Consider the following 17,346-nt stretch of genomic DNA (forward strand, 5'->3'; position numbering starts at 1 on the left):
GGTACTGCTCGTGCCATTGCTCTTGTGCCTGTGTATATGTAGCTAACATTTAGACTGCATAAGTACATTTTTAGTAATAAGTTGAAAGTACAAAACCAATGATGTGTTTTCATAACGTTATTTCTATGTATTAATTTGTTCTCGCTTACTTTTCATGTACCGCGGGAAATGGGGGTCTGACTGAGCCGAAAGCCATCTTGGAGGTCCTTACTGCGCAGGACCGTCCGCCTGGGGAAAGTCAACCTTGGCTGGTGGAACTCAGCCAGCTGGCAGGGATGGGCAAGATGCTCCTGAGAAACTGACCTGCAAACTCAGCAGGACGGAGTCATGTGTCCCTATTCTGAAACAATGTTAATTTGTCATTGTATTTCCCTGGACTTTCTCATGAGAACCCCAATCTCGCTAGGCGGTACCCAGAGATGCAAAGTAGACATCCAAATAGTGTGTTCTGATTGGTGTGTTACCTAAATCCTATCTTAGGACCAATCCAAATTGAGGGATTCTGACACTTTGCAACATTGGGGGGTGGTACACCGTCCCCAAACTGTATATCTACCCTGGGTTCACCTAGGGAAATTGTCCGACTTGTCTGGTTTAGCTGACCTGTCACTGACCCAACGCACTCAATGGGTGACTAAAGATACAGAGCACTGCGGAGTACTCTGTCCGAAATTGACCATAGACTAAGGTTCTACTGAACCTTAAAGTGCTGGCGAAGCACTTTGCTGGGAGTTCGCTGACCCAATCGGGGTCTTGATCGATAACTGCAGAGAGGGTGGAGCGCAGGCGTTGCTTCTGAACTGCGGGTGCTGGTCCTGTCCTGAGGGTTTCCTGTCCTGTCCTGAGGTCCTGTCCTGATTCCTAATCTGAGGGTTTCCTGTCCTGTCCTGGGTGTCCATTCTGCACCTGCTGTCCATTGAGGGGTATCCTTCCTTGAGGGTTTCCTGTCCTTAACTGACCCGTGGCCAGGGTTTGGTTTCCACACCAGTCGAGGTAAATATTGCTCTGAAATCCTTTAAACTTGCACCTTTCTATTTTTCTGTCTTTTGCTTCAATAAAGACACACCTTTGCATATGTTGATTTTTCCATGCTTTGCCGAAATTAGTGAAACGTAAAGTCATTGCATATTTTCATAACGTTTCCCATGTTACCCTACTTGTTAGAAATCATATTTTGCATTGCAGTTTGTCATTTTCTGATATGGTCTAGAACGGCCTATCTTAAACTGTCCAAAGAACTTTTGCCCTAAATGCATAGCGTTTCCTGTTGCATCCCATATTAGCATTTCCATGATTACCCTGACTTTATTTCTCTATAGTTATGTACTTTTCATTATCTTGATTATCGATTGCCTTTTCCTTGTAAATCTAATGCTTACTGAGAACGAACTTTAGATAAAGACTTTAAAACTTCCAGTTGTCCGTGGTCATTTTACAAAGGTATTGAATGTCATTTTGAGTTTGTATTTTGCTGCCTTTCCTTTTACAGCTAGCTCCCTGATCCATTGTGGTCATAGGTACCCGTGTCGGTGGATGGTAAGTCGGGTACGCTGAGGAATAACAGTAGGGAATTCACACAAATTGGTAGCAGCCCGTGAAGTCACCCGGTTAATGTATATGGTGAATTGAAATATATGGGCCCGAAGCGGCGAAATTATTGGTTGGGTGACCTCGCGCGCTCTATCAGTAGGAGTATTCTGTTCTCATCTTGTTAGCTTTCCAGCTTTGGCTCTTTTATCATTTTTTTCAACTCTGTATTTTCTTTTTGCTTTTCATTTTTTTCACTATTTATTTTTTGTTCGCTTTCTTTCATTTTTTTGATTTCATGTTTATACTGTCATTACTTGCTTTTGTTATTAGATTTGATTTCGCTTATCCATCGTGCTATTAGTATCGGTTAGGGTCATTGAGTCACATGCGTTTACTACATTAGTTTTTGTATTCCCATCTATTTCATGTCATGGATATCCTTTTTACTTGTGAATAGGTATGCTTCATTTCATCTATATGGCACTATGTCATTATGTATTTAAATGAATTATGGGCATTAATTTACATGTATCAGGTAGTTATGAAAAATATATATACATTGACTTTGATTCGTCCATGTTCAGAATTTCAATCTGCTACATTCACAACGTATTTCCGTTGGTTACAATGACTATCAAGTCTTCTGTTGAATGTACCCTAATCTATGAACTGCTTTATTCATTTTTTGAATATGGATTTTATGTCAATATATAATTTTATGCACTGGTCAGTTATTGAGTATTTTCACTATGTTTATTATGAAGTTTAGAGTAGGCGTTCACCATTTGCAAGGTATGCATTGTCCTACTTTTATTTTATTTTTTGACTATTTAAATGTTTTTTTTGTTCCTGACGCGCTATGTGAACAAGCTCCCTTGTGGAGCGAAACGCGTCATCCTTAATTTAATAAACCGTCTTCCCTGCTATCCATGCTGGATTCTTGGTATTTTTGAGGCTGTATTTTACTGCTGGGCGTGAGGCTTCTGAGGTCTGGACCTACTCGGTTCCGCCATCATTGGACGGGACTAGGACTGCTTTTGTATATATATATATATATATATATATATATATATATATATATGTCATTGACAACAATCCTCCATAACATCCACTCCTGGCGAAATGAAGAAGGCGGACCCAAGGAACAAGGCTGAAAGGTTTTTTTTTCCACTTTCCCTGCTCTGCTGCGATGCGTTACGAGCACAGCCGTGCTCTTGCTCACACAACGAATTTGGCAGCATGTTGTTACTTTTAAACTTAAACAGACTGCCCGCCCCTAGTGCACAGAATCACGTGATCCACCTTTGCATAGACATGGAAAACATACTCATGCAACGTGCGCTATGCCTCATGCTGATCAGTGCTCACCTTACAATATCATGATTGCTTAATAAATATGCATATGTATGTAGATGTAAACATCAACTCTCTTATATATATAAACTCTATACCTCTTCCAATATCCCACAGGAAAGAACGAGTGTGGACCCAAAGTAAGCGCAAGATACTTATTTTATTGCCACCAAATTATCCGCCATGACGCGTTTTAGCCGATCAACGGCCTCGATCACGTGACAGTCTGTCGTGCCACCGCTTTTTAAAGTGCTAGTGCAATTGACTGTTCCATAGACATAGAAGACACATTATTGTATAAATTACACAATTTTTAGCTTAAATGCTTAAACTCTCCACATAATAGACCTATGGTCATTATAATACATGATTTTTATGTTGTCTTCCCTGTTGTCCACAATATGGCTAGAAGTCAAAAAGTGCCTACCCCTCGTGAACCTAATATAAAAACCCGTTAGGGATAGTGTATCCTGTCTCTACTTATGCCTTTTACTGTTCCGCAAATGCTAGAACCCGAGAAACGCGTACTTAATATATATGTGTGCGCCCAATCAGTGCAAATACTCACTCTATGCTGTACCCTCTAGCATGACGCGCCCAACTTATCTTGTTGGATTTTCAATTTTGTGCAAAGTACACATATGATGTTAATCTTAAAGTGACAGTGTGCTAATAAAGTGCCAATTGTGTTTATAAAGTGCTTGTGCTGAATGACCCTATGTGAGGATAGCCCTATATCACCCATAATTAAAATCCAAGGTTAGCCTCAAATGGGTATTACAAACAGCACAGTTAAATTTATTTATTTTAAAAGTTTCATATAGCGCTAGCTTGACCCGTTGGTATTAGAGCACCTTACATATACACAAGCGGTAAAGGTTGCATTACATAGCATGATCTAAGGAAGCGAAAAATATATAAGCAAAATCATAATAATTAGGCAAACCACTGAGAGAGAAAGGTAGCATTACATAGCATAATCTAAGGAGGCAAGAAAGATATAAGCAACAAAAAACATAATAATTAGGCAAATGGTAATGGGGAGGGAGACAAAATAAAGTAGGTGATTGGCATAGTCCAGTAACCACCAATCCTTGATGTTTAAGTGAGGGGGGAGTTCATAGGTCATCAGAGCCAGAGTCTAGGCTAGTTGACCTTGGTCGGTAAAGAATTTGTTGAGGAGATGGAGTTCAAGTCCCTTTTTAAGCAGGAGAAGGAGGGGTTGCTTCCGAGGTCTCTAGGGAGTGAGTTCCACTTCCTGGGCACATTACCAGAGAAGAATCGACACTGAGTGGTATTTCTTTTCACTTTTCGGAGGGATGGGTGGAGGAGAGTTGGAGGTTCTCAGCGTTCTGGCTTTTACTGCTTTTACTAGTTTGCTGTTAAGGTAGTTGGGGGAAGGGAGTGAAGGGTTTTGTGTGTGATTCAGGCCAGTTTGTAAATACATCTACCTTCCATGGGAAGCCAGTTGAGGGCGGAGAGAGCTGTTGTGATGTGAGCAAATCTTTTTACACCAGTAATGAGTCGGGCCGTCATGTTGAGGACTGACCTTAGTGGGGCTAGGTGAGCTTTCGGTGTCCTTGTTAGGATGGCGTTCCCATAGTCCAGTTTGGAGAGGACTAGGGATTGTACTATTGTCTTGAGATCAGTTTGGGAAATGAAAGGTTTAATTTTCTTGAGGTGCTTTAGTGAGTAAAGCACACCTTTTGCATAGTTTTTGATGTGGTCTTCCATTGATAATTACTTGTCCAGGGTAATGCCTAGCGACTTAACCGAGTCGGATAGTACAAGGGAGCAGTTTAGGGAAACAAGATTCTTGATCTAGTCTTGGATTGGTCGGTGGTTACTTTTTGGAGAGAAAAGTATTAGTTCTGTTTTGTCTGGGTTCAGCTGTAAGTGATTTGCATTGACGCAAGATTGGATCTTGGTTAGTGTGAGATAGAAGTGAAGGATGTCCCTGGGAGATTTGATTTTGTAGTAAATTGGAGTGTTGTCTGCATATAGGTGGTAGTAAACTCCTGCTTGTTTCAGAATGATTGTCAGGGGTTCCATGAATAGATTGAAGAGGGTTGGTGAGAGGATTGATCCTTACGGGACCCCAAGTGTGACTTGTGTTAGCCTCGAGAGACAGGAGTTGATTTTAATTTGTTGCGAACGGTGCAGAAGGTAGGAAGTGAACCATTTTAGTACTAAGCCATTAGGACCAGAGCTCCTCTTCAAAGTCTCAAGTAAAGCTGGATGATTTATTGTGTTGAATGCCGCAGATAGGTCAATAAGGATGAATAGACAGGCTTCTCCTTCATCTAAGGCTCTGTGGATATCGTTAGAAATATTTAGCATCGCTGTTTCGGTGCTAGAACCTTTCCTGAATGCCAATTGAAAGGTGTTGAGGAGGTGAAATCGTCAATTTGTTTGTTGAGTTATTGGAGCACGCACTTCTCCAATGTTTTAGCTAGGAACAAGTGATTGGAGATAGGTCTGAGGATGTTGAGCTTGTCAGGGTTGGCTCCTGATTTCTAGAGTATGAGTGGGACCTCCTCTGTCTCGCTGGTTCATACAATATCGGAAGCCTCAAAATGATTCAAAGTCAGGATCAGAGGCTTCTTTTCCCAACACATTACAACGATATGGGTACAAGTAATGAAGCAGAGGTTTCCTTTCTCAGTACATCACAAAGTCATGTGTTTTGCAATGCATGCATGCAGCACGCAAAGCAGGGAGAGGCTACCTTTCTCCTCCCACTTCAAGGAATATGAGATGCGTAATGTGTGTGACCAGCATGTTCAGCGCTGTGTTACCTTTCAACTTTCCAGCATATCTACATCTACAAATGGCAGGAAAAAGCTAGAGATTTTAGGGCTGAGTGGAGCCTTTTGACCCCTAGAGCGATAGAGTGCAGGCAGGCAGTGCTCAGAGTGGCATAGCACCAGATGTTCTCTGTAACCCGCAGGCCTTGGGACTCCCAAGAGTGGCAGGATATAGGCAGAGCCCAGCGCGGCACCGGGATCCCTCTTCAACTTCCCGGGTCTAACACTGCAGTGAGAGGTGTGTGGGCAGATCCAGCACCGTGCAACCGATGCGCTCGATCTGCTTCAGCTGCTGCGGTGGGGGCGAGAAAGAGCAGGCGGACCCACCGCAGGGCGGTGACTGTGGACTAGATTGTCCCTCAACGACCGTGCCCTTCTGAAGGTAATCAGAGGATTGGGTGGAACATCCTTACCAATGATGTGATCTGCTCTTAAGATGTTCCAATGTTTCTTCACCATACCCCTGAACCAATCCGCATCTTGTGAGAAGGTGGTTATTATGCGAAATCTACCATTCATTTCTGTGAGCTCAAGGGCATTTGGGATGAACATATATATATATATATATATATATATATATTCAATTCAAGGTTGCTGTTATCATGATGGTAGATTTCGCATAATAACCACCTTCTCACAAGATGCGGATTGGTTCAGGGGTATGGTGAAGAAACATTGGAACATCTTAAGAGCAGATCACATCATTGGTAAGGATGTTCCACCCAATCCTCTGATTACCTTCAGAAGGGCACGGTCGTTGAGGGACAATCTAGTCCACAGTCACCTAGATCCAGTGATAAAAAAGAAACAAGGGACACTCCGGGATGCAAAAGGGTTCTTTCCGTGTGGAAGGTGCAAAGCTTGCTCTGCAAGTAAACGCACTCTGTCCTATGAGGTTAAGGGTCTGGAACATGGCAAGAAGATTAAGAAGTTCATGTCTTGCCAAACTACCTTCGCAGTCTATTGTTTAAAGTGTCCCTGTGGGATGAGATATGTGGGTAGCACCATTAACTGTGTAAAACTGAGGGTTTTGGAGCACATGCGTGCTATCGCAAACAGGGACTTCACCTACCCAGTGGCTCGCCACTTTTAAATAAAGCATAAAAGTGACAGGAATCTGTTACAATATTTCTGTCTTGACTATGTACCAGAAAGTGCTAGAGGAGGGGATAGACTGCTTAAGCTGCGTAGGTTAGAGTCTAGATATATAGTAGATCTCCAGACCAAGAGCCCTGAAGGTCTTAATGGGGGAGAGGAGCTGTCAGTACATCTAGGCATATAATACGGTTGAGGATGCAAATGATAATGAACTGTGGAAATTGTACTCTTGTAGAATCTGTATGGCTTTTCAGTGAAGGTGTTGATCTTCCAGCGGTGTTTAGCTTCACCGTAGCTGTATTAATGAAAAAAATCAGGGTTGTAATGTAATGCTATATCAGCATTTGATTTGTTTTTGATGTTTGGGTAATTTGAAAATAATGTAATTCGAATACTGAATAAGAAACTATTGTAACAGGACCTCAGGGCAACCGGATGGTTGCCATCGCCGATCCACGGCAAGATTTGATAGACAAATATGGGTTTTTATGACATATTTTGAGCACGAAGATTATGTGCATGATAATATCGAAATTATATATAAATTGTTTGAGAAACAAAACAACGTTTCAAGATGGCGCCCACAATTTTGAAGGTCGCATTAGTCCTGTTTTTGTTTCCATGACTAAGAGTTACAAATGACGCCCCGTTGCAATGCACGGGTTGACACAGAGGAAGGGAATTACCGAAACGCGTCTGTTTTTGTTGTTGGAATAAAGTATACTGCTAACTGGAAGCATCCCGTGAGTGCTGTCGTTTGTGTCCCTGTAACGGGGAAAAACTTGAGCAAGAGATATTGCGCGTGTGCACCAACGCGTGACGGCACCCGTCTTGAGAGTGACTCGGTATCTGGTGCTTGTGGAGCAGCAATATATATATATATATATATATATATATATATATATATATATATGTATGTATATAGATATATATAGTGAAAAAATGACGATTAAAGTAACATTATAGTTAGGTGAAATGTTCAGAAACAACGTAACATTTCAAACTCTAAAAAACACTCAAACCACTCAAACCACTCAGTTATAATTATCTTGAGTAACTGTAACCCGTGCCCTAACGTTAATTTAACTTGAACACCCCGCCATTCACAGTTTTCTCATAAATAATTTAATTGTATATTTACAGTGATATTATCAATGATATCTTAGAAGATATCATTAGTAATGTAATATGTGCTGAGTGTAGCAGTGCATGGCGAGGGTGTGAGTTATAGTTACCTTAGGCTATGAGTTAAAGTTACTTGAGATTACTATAACTGGTAATATCTGTGGTTTTTAGAGCACAAAACATTATATTGTTACTGAACAATCCACCAAACTATAACATTTTGGATACTAGCGGAAGGGGGCACACACCTCCTCCCCCTTAACTATACACCACACTTCCCCTCCCCTGGCCTACGGGAGATCTTTTTTTTTAAAGGCACAGGATACTCCAGTAATTTGTGGCAACATTATAAAAAAAATCTTTGAAGTCAGGAGGAGGGCTCTAGAATATCACTAGCCTGCCCACTATGTAACTTTTGTGCATTTATTTTTTAGGTTACCAACACACATCCTGGTTGATGTGGAGGCAGTCAGTTAGATATTGTGATGTAGACAATTTTTTTACCCTTAAGTTTTCCAAAACTACTGAATGGACTTTCACTAAAATACAATAAGATCCCTTACTGGACCAAAGTCAAGCTTTCTGTCAAATGTGGTGTAAATATGTCCAGCAGTTTGGGCTGTAGCTGTGTCTAAAGTGGCTATGAAAAATAATGGGGAAAATGTGTTTTGGGTCTTCCTTTTTTCTCAACCCCTGCCACATGGATCACCCCTAAACTGTCCATGCACTAATTAGGCAAAATGTAGCACTTTTTTTGAAAGTGTTATTGAGATTTTTCTAACCGCACCAAAGTTATTAGCAAAACATAAGAGGCGTTTCCTATGGAAACACAATCTTAAACATCACTATATATATATATATATATATATATATATATATATATATATATATATATATATATATATATATATATATATATATATATATATATATATATATATTAATGCTCCAAACACCAGTAGCACGAGTCACTCCAGCAGCGGGTGCTGTTGCCGCGGTGGTTCCCCGCGATAACATGTTCGCTCCAAATTCTCCAATAATACCCAGCCGGGTTTAGAAGAAATACAGCACTCTCGAGGTTCCAATACTCAGTAAAGATTTATTTTCCAAAACAAACGCATTTCGGGAGAAACCCCCTTCGTCAGTGTTTACACATGAACGCGCTACGCGGCGCCATTATATTAGTTCACTATGGGTGATAAAAACAAATGTAGGACTTCTGCAAACATTCATATTTACACGCCATCTTCAAGTGTACATATCGTTATTTCAGACGGTTGAATGGTAATCTTTGTCCGATCACGAATCTCACCCAAGCTTAATCATGCCGTGTATCGGCAAAAGAACAAATTACTGTCAATTTTAACATACACAGTGTCTTGTGTATATGAGTTGCCTGGACATATTATTCCTGAGAGACGGTGACAAAAAGCCTCATGACACCGCTCCGCATACACAAGTCATGTGTACTAATACATCGATATCCATACTGTGGTTACTATCTTGCCGTGTATCGGCAATAGCAGCCAATTAGGCCGCCAAATACCAGGTTGATAAAATATATCCAGATAGACCCATCATACTATATATTCTCAGCACTTATGCTGGCACTGTATATAACATTTCAGATATCACCCTTCAAAACAATTAGAACCTTCATATAGAATACATCACTCACAAAAATACAGATTATTCCTTCAGCAGTTCATTATTATAAAATAGATCACTGTTGTAAGGTCCTTGTCACAAATAAATCATCACATTTCAGAAATCATCACGTATCAAATTTCGTTATTCACAATTATCCCAAGTGAGATGACATTTCCTCACCCATATTCAGACCTCCCGGTGCTTTGGTCTCTAAATCTATTATATATCGAGACTCCAGTCTCCTGAGTGTCTGTAGTTTATTACCTCCCTGCGGTCTTTCAGGGACACAGTCTAAGCAGAAAAATCTCAGGAGATCCCTGTTGCTGTTATGCTTTATTGCAAAATGCCGAGCGACAGGATAGGAAAAATCTCTATTTGCAATCGCCCGCATGTGTTCTAGGACCCTCAGTTTAACTGGATTGATAGTGCTGCCGATATATTTTAATTGGCAAGGGCACATCAAGCAGTAAACCGCATGGTCCGTATGGCAGGACATGAATTTGTTCATTCTTTTTCCCCCTTTGCAGCCCCTCACATCAAAGGATGACGTTCGTTTATTGAATGCACAGGCTTTACATTTTCCACAAGGGAAAAAACACTTCGCATCTTTCAGTGTTCCCTGAATCTTGCGTGTAGAATGGAAATGGTTATGAACCATATAATCACGTAAGGATCTTGCCTTTTTAAAGGTAAGCAATGGGGCAACCGGTATATCAGGACCAACAATGTGGTCAGTTTTTAAGATATGCCAATGTTTAGTCATAATAGATCTTAATCTGAAGGAGTTGGCTGAGTAGGGGGTTATCATACGGAATTTGCCATCAGTATTTGGACGTACCTTCTTCTCAAAGAGAGAACATCGGGGCAATTTCCTCACTCTATTCAGAGCGTCATACAGGAGATTCCGTTTATATCCTCTATCAGAGAATCTATCCAAGCTTTCACTGGCTGCCTTTTCAAAGTCTTCCTCTAGAGTACAATTGCGTCTTAGCCTAAGAAATTCCCCATACGGGATGCTGTTTATTAGTCTGCGGGGGTGGCTACTGGAAGCGTGTAACACGCTATTTCCTGCCGTGGGCATACGATATAATAGGGTACAAATCTTGCCATCCCTAATGCTCACTTGAAGGTCTAGGTAATTAACTTTTTCCTGACTCACTTCCCCGGTAAATCTCAGGTTGCAGTCGTTATTATTTAGCAGTTGTATGTACTCACTGGCCTCTGCCACAGGCCCATAGGAACAGGTCATCAATGTACCTGCACCAAGCCACTACCTTGTTGTTCCAAGTGGCATTCTCAGGGGCCCAGGCTACCTGCTCCTCCCACCAGCCAACGAATAAGTTCGCGTAGGTGGGGGCGAAGCAGGAGCCCATCACCCTACCAGACAACTGTCTGTATATGTCATCCTGAAAAAGAAAGATGTTGTGGTATAAACAAAAATTAATTAGTTCCAACAGCATCTTATTGTGCATGGCATGTTTGAGTGATTTTTTGTTCAAAAAATATTCTATGGCATATAGGCCCTTTTCGTGTTCAATACACGTGTAGAGACTCGTTATGTCGAGAGTTACCAATACATAAGTCGGTTGCCAGTTTAAGTTCTCTACTTTTTTTTTTTTTTTATTTTATTTTTTTTAAAACCTTTATTGTGCATGAAAAAGAACAAATACGGGCCCACAACCGTCAGGCCGGACACGATACTTTGAAGCACAAATGCAAGTAAAAACAGTTCCCCAGCGGCATCAGGAGGTTTAGCAACAATCAATGGACGTTACACTGAATAGAAACCTGGCGCCGGGGAGAAGGAGCATTGAAGGTTAATTTTTAACATTTTTCGTTCTAAATATAAATCAAGGAAGAATAAGAACAAAGGAATACTGAGTCCATACAATAGCTTCACTACAGGAGCAGGCGGCACCATTACTAGAAACAACAATGGAAGTTAATACATCGGACAATATGGCGGTACAAAAGAAAACAACAAGATCAGCAACCAGCATTTACGTACCACAGACCGCGCCACCCCCTCCCCACTAATCCCTATCGCGGACCCAGAACAGAAACAGGTGAAGAAAGCGCAGAAAGATAGAAAATAAGGCCCATAGAAACTAAATGAAGAAAACTAAATCCCTCCCCCCACCCTACAGCAATGCGGAGGCTACGGCCTACCCCCCCCCCGGCAGCGTGTCTGTCGCCCATTAAAGAACCCGAAATATAGACGAGAAAAGAAAGAAGGAAAAAGGGGTAAAAGGAAAGAAAAGGGAAAGAAAAGCCCTAATAGTAGAAATATAGGGAGCGAGAATAGAATAAACTAATCCACTACTCCCAGAAAAAGGAAAGGTGGGGAGGAGCCCACCCAATATCGGATCTCCCGGACATCCCAGCCATATACATCTTCTACGCCGCATTCAACAGTAAATTCGGAAGACATAAAACCAGAAGAGGGTCAGAATCAGTTACACCCAGATCCCCGGGCCAGCACAAAACCCCCGCCATCACATCAGCCAGAATAAAGAACCGGACATAGCAATTACAATCATAAGCGGGGAAAGTCAGCACCTGAAACGCAAGCAACATAGCAAAATGCAGTTCAGTCCGGGTCTCCGCCAGCCGATCAAACAAAACCAACGAGGAAAACACCTTCAGCCCTGGCCTGAACGACCAAATTTCTCCAGGCATGGCCACCACAGCGAGCACTCCTCAGGCAGAACAAAGGAGCAAAATGGCCGCCCCCGACAAGGAAGAAGCAGAGGAGGAGGAAATGAGCGCCCCCAGTCAACCACAAGTTCAGCGTCCAAACTGATGAACACCACTTCCAACGCAGGATGAGAGTCACTCCACCATTGTAAAAAAGAGGCTCCAGAGGCAAAAACGACGAGGGGTGCCGGCAACTGGAAGGTCGATAAGCGGAGCCTCGGTAGTGATTGCGCAGGCAGAGTCACAGTTCTCGAAGTGGAGGGAAACCTTGTAACCAAAGCCTCATCAATAACGAAACACCCAACATTGTTGCCAGGGACACATCTCTCCTCCGCCCCCTCAGTCTGTAACATTGTGTCCGCGTCCGAAGTAGTTAGAGGCAGCAGGGGGCCAGCCAGCCCCGGTCTCGGTACGCCAGAGAAAGCACCCTCCATCTTCAACATCAGCTCTCGGACGTTTCGGCGCCATGTTGCCCCTAGGTCAGCAAGGGCAACCAGGATGTCCCCACTAGTCAGGCCGCTCTGCGATCTCAGCCGGCCCGCACTACTCAGCGGTACCCCCGGATCAGCTTTCACCACGGGGACCGGCAGGACAGCACGTAGTAGGGATAGGGAAGCAGCCATCTCCCCGTCACAAAAGGCAGGCGCCGTTGTCACCCTTTCCGTGAGTCCAAAATAGAAGGAGGGGGGCTATTCCGTTACCAAGGAAAACAAATGTTCGAACCATCGATGAAAACGCGGCCCACAGTCAGGGGGGGGGGGGCCGCGCAGGATGAGAGTCTCCTCGCCTCGTACGAATGCGGGCAGTCCACGGTAGAGAAGGCGCCCCAAGATGGAGTCCGTGCAGTTTGCGAATAGCGCAGCGGAGGGAAGCGCCGAGTGAAGGGCTCCAGTCACGGAAAGAAACACTCCGTATTCAGAAGAATGCCCACTACACTTGAAGGATCTACTCCCTCCTCCGCCGTAGTCAGTCACGCTCCCGCAGCCAACGGCACCGTCCAGCGGTGGCGAGCAGCACAGGTCTCCCAGGCAGCCTCGGATGTCGGCAAACGTTGCGAGGACTGCTTCAAAACAGTCGGCGGAGACCTCAAAAGAACGCATTCGGCAGCAGCGCGTTCATGTCTCCGTTGCAGCACGGTGCAAGCAAGGATAAATGTCAGGATATCGAAGCGAAGTCAGATGGCTCGCGGAGCCGGGAGCCTACACGTCTGTCCCGTCCGCCATCTTGGCTCCTCCCCCAAGTTCTCTACTTTTTGAATGAAGCCTGAGATATCTCTAATATACGACTTCAATGAAAGTACAAACTCAAATAAGTAGTGGTCCAAAAATTTAGAGAGATTCTCAGTTAGTCCACCTATAGAGGAAATAATTGGTCTTCCTGGAGGATTGTCAATGTTTTTATGAATCTTGGGCAGGTGATAAAAAGTGGGCAGAATTGGATTCACAGTTTTTAGAAATAGGTATTCTTCCAGTTCTATCATCTGTTTGCGGTGCCATTTCTTCAAAAGGCGTGATTAAGCTTGGGTGAGATTCGTGATCGAACAAAGATTACCATTCACACAACCGTCTGAAATAACAATATGTACACTTAAAGATGGCATGTAAATATGAATGTTTGTAGAAGTCCTACATTTGTTTTTATCACCCATAGTGAACTAATATAATAGCGCCGCGTAGCGCGTTCATGCGTAAACACTGACGAAGGGAGTTTCTCCCGAAATGCGTTTGTTTTGGAAAATAAATCTTTGCTGAGTATTGGAACCTCTAGAGTGCTGTATTTCTTCTAAACCTGGCTGGGTATTAATGGAGAATTTGGAGCGAACATTGTTATCGCGGGTCACCACCGCGGCAACAGCACCCGCTGCTGGAGTGACTCGTGCTACTGGTGTTTGGAGCATTAATAAATACGAATGAGTGCACCATCGCCTATGTGGATGCCGAAGTAGGACGAACAATTGTTTTTCTTTTCGGACCCACACTCGATTGAACAGCTGGGAAGTGCAGGAATTTGCAAAAGAGCCGCAAGGAGTACGCGGTAAGCTTGCATCTTCATTTTATCTTCCTAGTAGTTCGGAGTTGATAACTGTTAAAGCGGCGCAGCGAGGGGTTCCATAGTAATTCAGCATCATAAAGGAGTGGCATTCCGGGACCGGGGCGCCACAAGATAAACCATTACAACATGTTTAACATGTCTGAACGCAGGGATGCGGCTGGGGACATCTTTAAAAACAAGAATCCCGACATTTCTAAACCGCCTCCAAAGGTCAACATGGAGACAACAAATACATTAACTATGCAGTTTCAGAAACTGGAAAAACTTTATGAGAGAGAACTTCGAAAATGGTGGGAGGGGACATCCTTGCAAGGATACATTGAGGTACAAAGGGTACCCAGAGGATTACGGATTTTTACTGTTCCTGCGTATGAAAATCCGGATCCCCTCCTGCTGGAAACATGGGCTACACATATAGTCAATTCATGCAAAGGGATGCTTGAAATCTTAGTCCAGTTTGCATGGAGTGACCGGGACACGGTGGTAAAGGAGATCGAGGTAATGGAAGAAGAGCTCTCAAAAAACCCAGACAAAAATGAACAGGAACAACTAAGGGCAGCTATGAAAAAGAGATTACAGAAATATGAAATGAAGATCAAAATGAGGAAACAAGAAAAGTTCGACCGGGATGAACGGGACTATGCATTGGGCAGGGTCTTGACCTTTTCCAAAAAATATCATCAACTACGGAAAGATCTGGCGAAGAAAAATCAGATGCCTGGAGCAGTACCAGAATCAAGAATTGAAACTTCCGACTCGGATGCCACAGGAAGTGAGGTGTCGGTGATGAAACAACAGGCCCTCTGACTGTGGCTACTAAGACTCCTTTTCATCAGGAGTTCAAAGTAATCAGGGAGAGCTGGTTGAGGGACGGCAAAAACAAACCCCCGGAAGGGGAAGGCAAACCAGACGTGGTGGTTGGAAAGGGAAGAGGCAGCGGGCAAACCAACACGGCATCAAGAGTGACAAGAAGTCAGAGGAGAGGGAGGTGGTAACTCAATCTGACCACCTAACTATTGTAAATCTATCCCACAGACCGTTAACATCCTTGGAAGAATCTGTCCTAAAATTGGGACTCACATTTTGTCCAAATACGAACATGGAATATACCCAGACTAGCATTGATCTTTACAAATTCATTCGTAAGATCAAACTACATAAATTCTTTAAGGTGAAGCCGACTGCCAAAGAAGTTAAACACCTGAGAAACAACAAAAAGGACACTGACCTTTTAAACGTCAATGATTTGACCGCATGTGAAGTATTGCAAAATCTCCGATCAGAGAGCAACATGGAAATAAATGAAGTTACAAATACCCTCACACAGAGATTAGCCAACTTTGAAATTGAGCAGGAAGCGCCCAAAAGTGGGCTAAAATCAACATCAAAATTTGTAACACAAACTACTTTGGATGCTATTGACACGTTCTCTGACGCAGTCATCAAGGATCTGATGGATATGAGGACAGAGCAAATTTTCCAACGAAAATCTTTCAATATTTCCAAAGAACAGAGTATGGCAATAAAAAAACTGTCGGAGGATAATTCCATTGTATGCAAACCCTCCGATAAAGGAGGAAGTATTGTCATTATGTCAAGAGAACAATATGTGACAGAAGCCATGCGGCAATTACAGGACGGGACTTGCTATGCCATAATAACTAAGTAGGATTATCTCGAAAGCATAGATATGTTACATGACCTTTTGAAGAAATGGCACGGCAAACAGATGATAGAACTGGAAGAATATCTATTTCTAAAAACTGTGAATCCAATTCTGCCCACTTTTTATCACCTGCCCAAGATTCATAAAAACATTGACAATCCTCCAGGAAGACCAATTATTTACTCTATAGGTGGACTAACTGAGAATCTCTCTAAATGTTTGGACCAATACTTATTTGAGTTTGTACTTTCATTGAAGTCGTATATTAGAGATACCTCAGACTTCATTCAAAAAGTAGAGAACTTAAACTGGCAACCGACTTATGTATTGGTAACTCTCGACATAACAAGTCTCTACACGTGTATTGAACACGAAAAGGGCCTATATGCCATAGAATATTTTTTGAACAAAAAATCACTCAAACATGCCATGCACAATAAGATGCTGTTGGAACTAATTAATTTTTGTTTATACCACAACATCTTTCTTTTTCAGGATGACATATACAGACAGTTGTCTGGTACGGCGATGGGCTCCTGCTTCGCCCCCAGCTACGCAAACTTGTTCGTCGGCTGGTGGGAGGAGCAGGTAGCCTGGGCCCCTGAGAATGCCACTTGGAACAACAAGGTAGTGGCTTGGTGCAGGTACATTGATGACCTGTTCCTATGGGCCTGTGGCAGAGGCCAGTGAGTACATACAACTGCTAAATAATAACGACTGCAACCTGAGATTTACCGGGGAAGTGAGTCAGGAAAAGATTAATTACCTAGACCTTCAAGTGAGCATTAGGGATGGCAAGATTTGTACCCTATTATATCGTAAACCCACGGCAGGAAATAGCGTGTTACACGCTTCCAGTAGCCACCCCCGCAGACTTATAAACAGCATCCCGTATGGGGAATTTCTTAGGCTAAGACGCAATTGTACTCTAGAGGAAGACTTTGAAAAGGCAGCCAGTGAAAGTTTGGATAGGATCTCTGATAGAGGATATAAACGGAATCTCCTGTATGACGCTCTGAATAGAGTGAGGAAATTGCCCCGATGTTCTCTCTTTGAGAAGAAGTCACGTCCAAATACTGATGGCAAATTCCGTATGATAACCCCCTATTCAGCCAACTCCTTCAGATTAAGATCTATTATGACTAAACACTGGCATATCTTAAAAACTGACCACATTGTTGGTCCTGATATACTGGTTGCCCCTTTGATTACCTTTAAAAAGGCAAGATCCTTACGTGATTATATGGTTCAGAGCCATTTAAATTCTACACGTAAGATTCAGGGAACACTGAAAGATGCGAAGGGTTTTTTCCCTTGTGGAAAATGTAAAGCCTGTGCATTCAGTAAACGAACTTTATCATTTGATGT

Source organism: Lissotriton helveticus, chromosome 3_2 (genome assembly GCF_964261635.1).
Source record: "Lissotriton helveticus chromosome 3_2, aLisHel1.1, whole genome shotgun sequence".
NCBI lineage: Eukaryota > Metazoa > Chordata > Amphibia > Caudata > Salamandridae > Lissotriton > Lissotriton helveticus.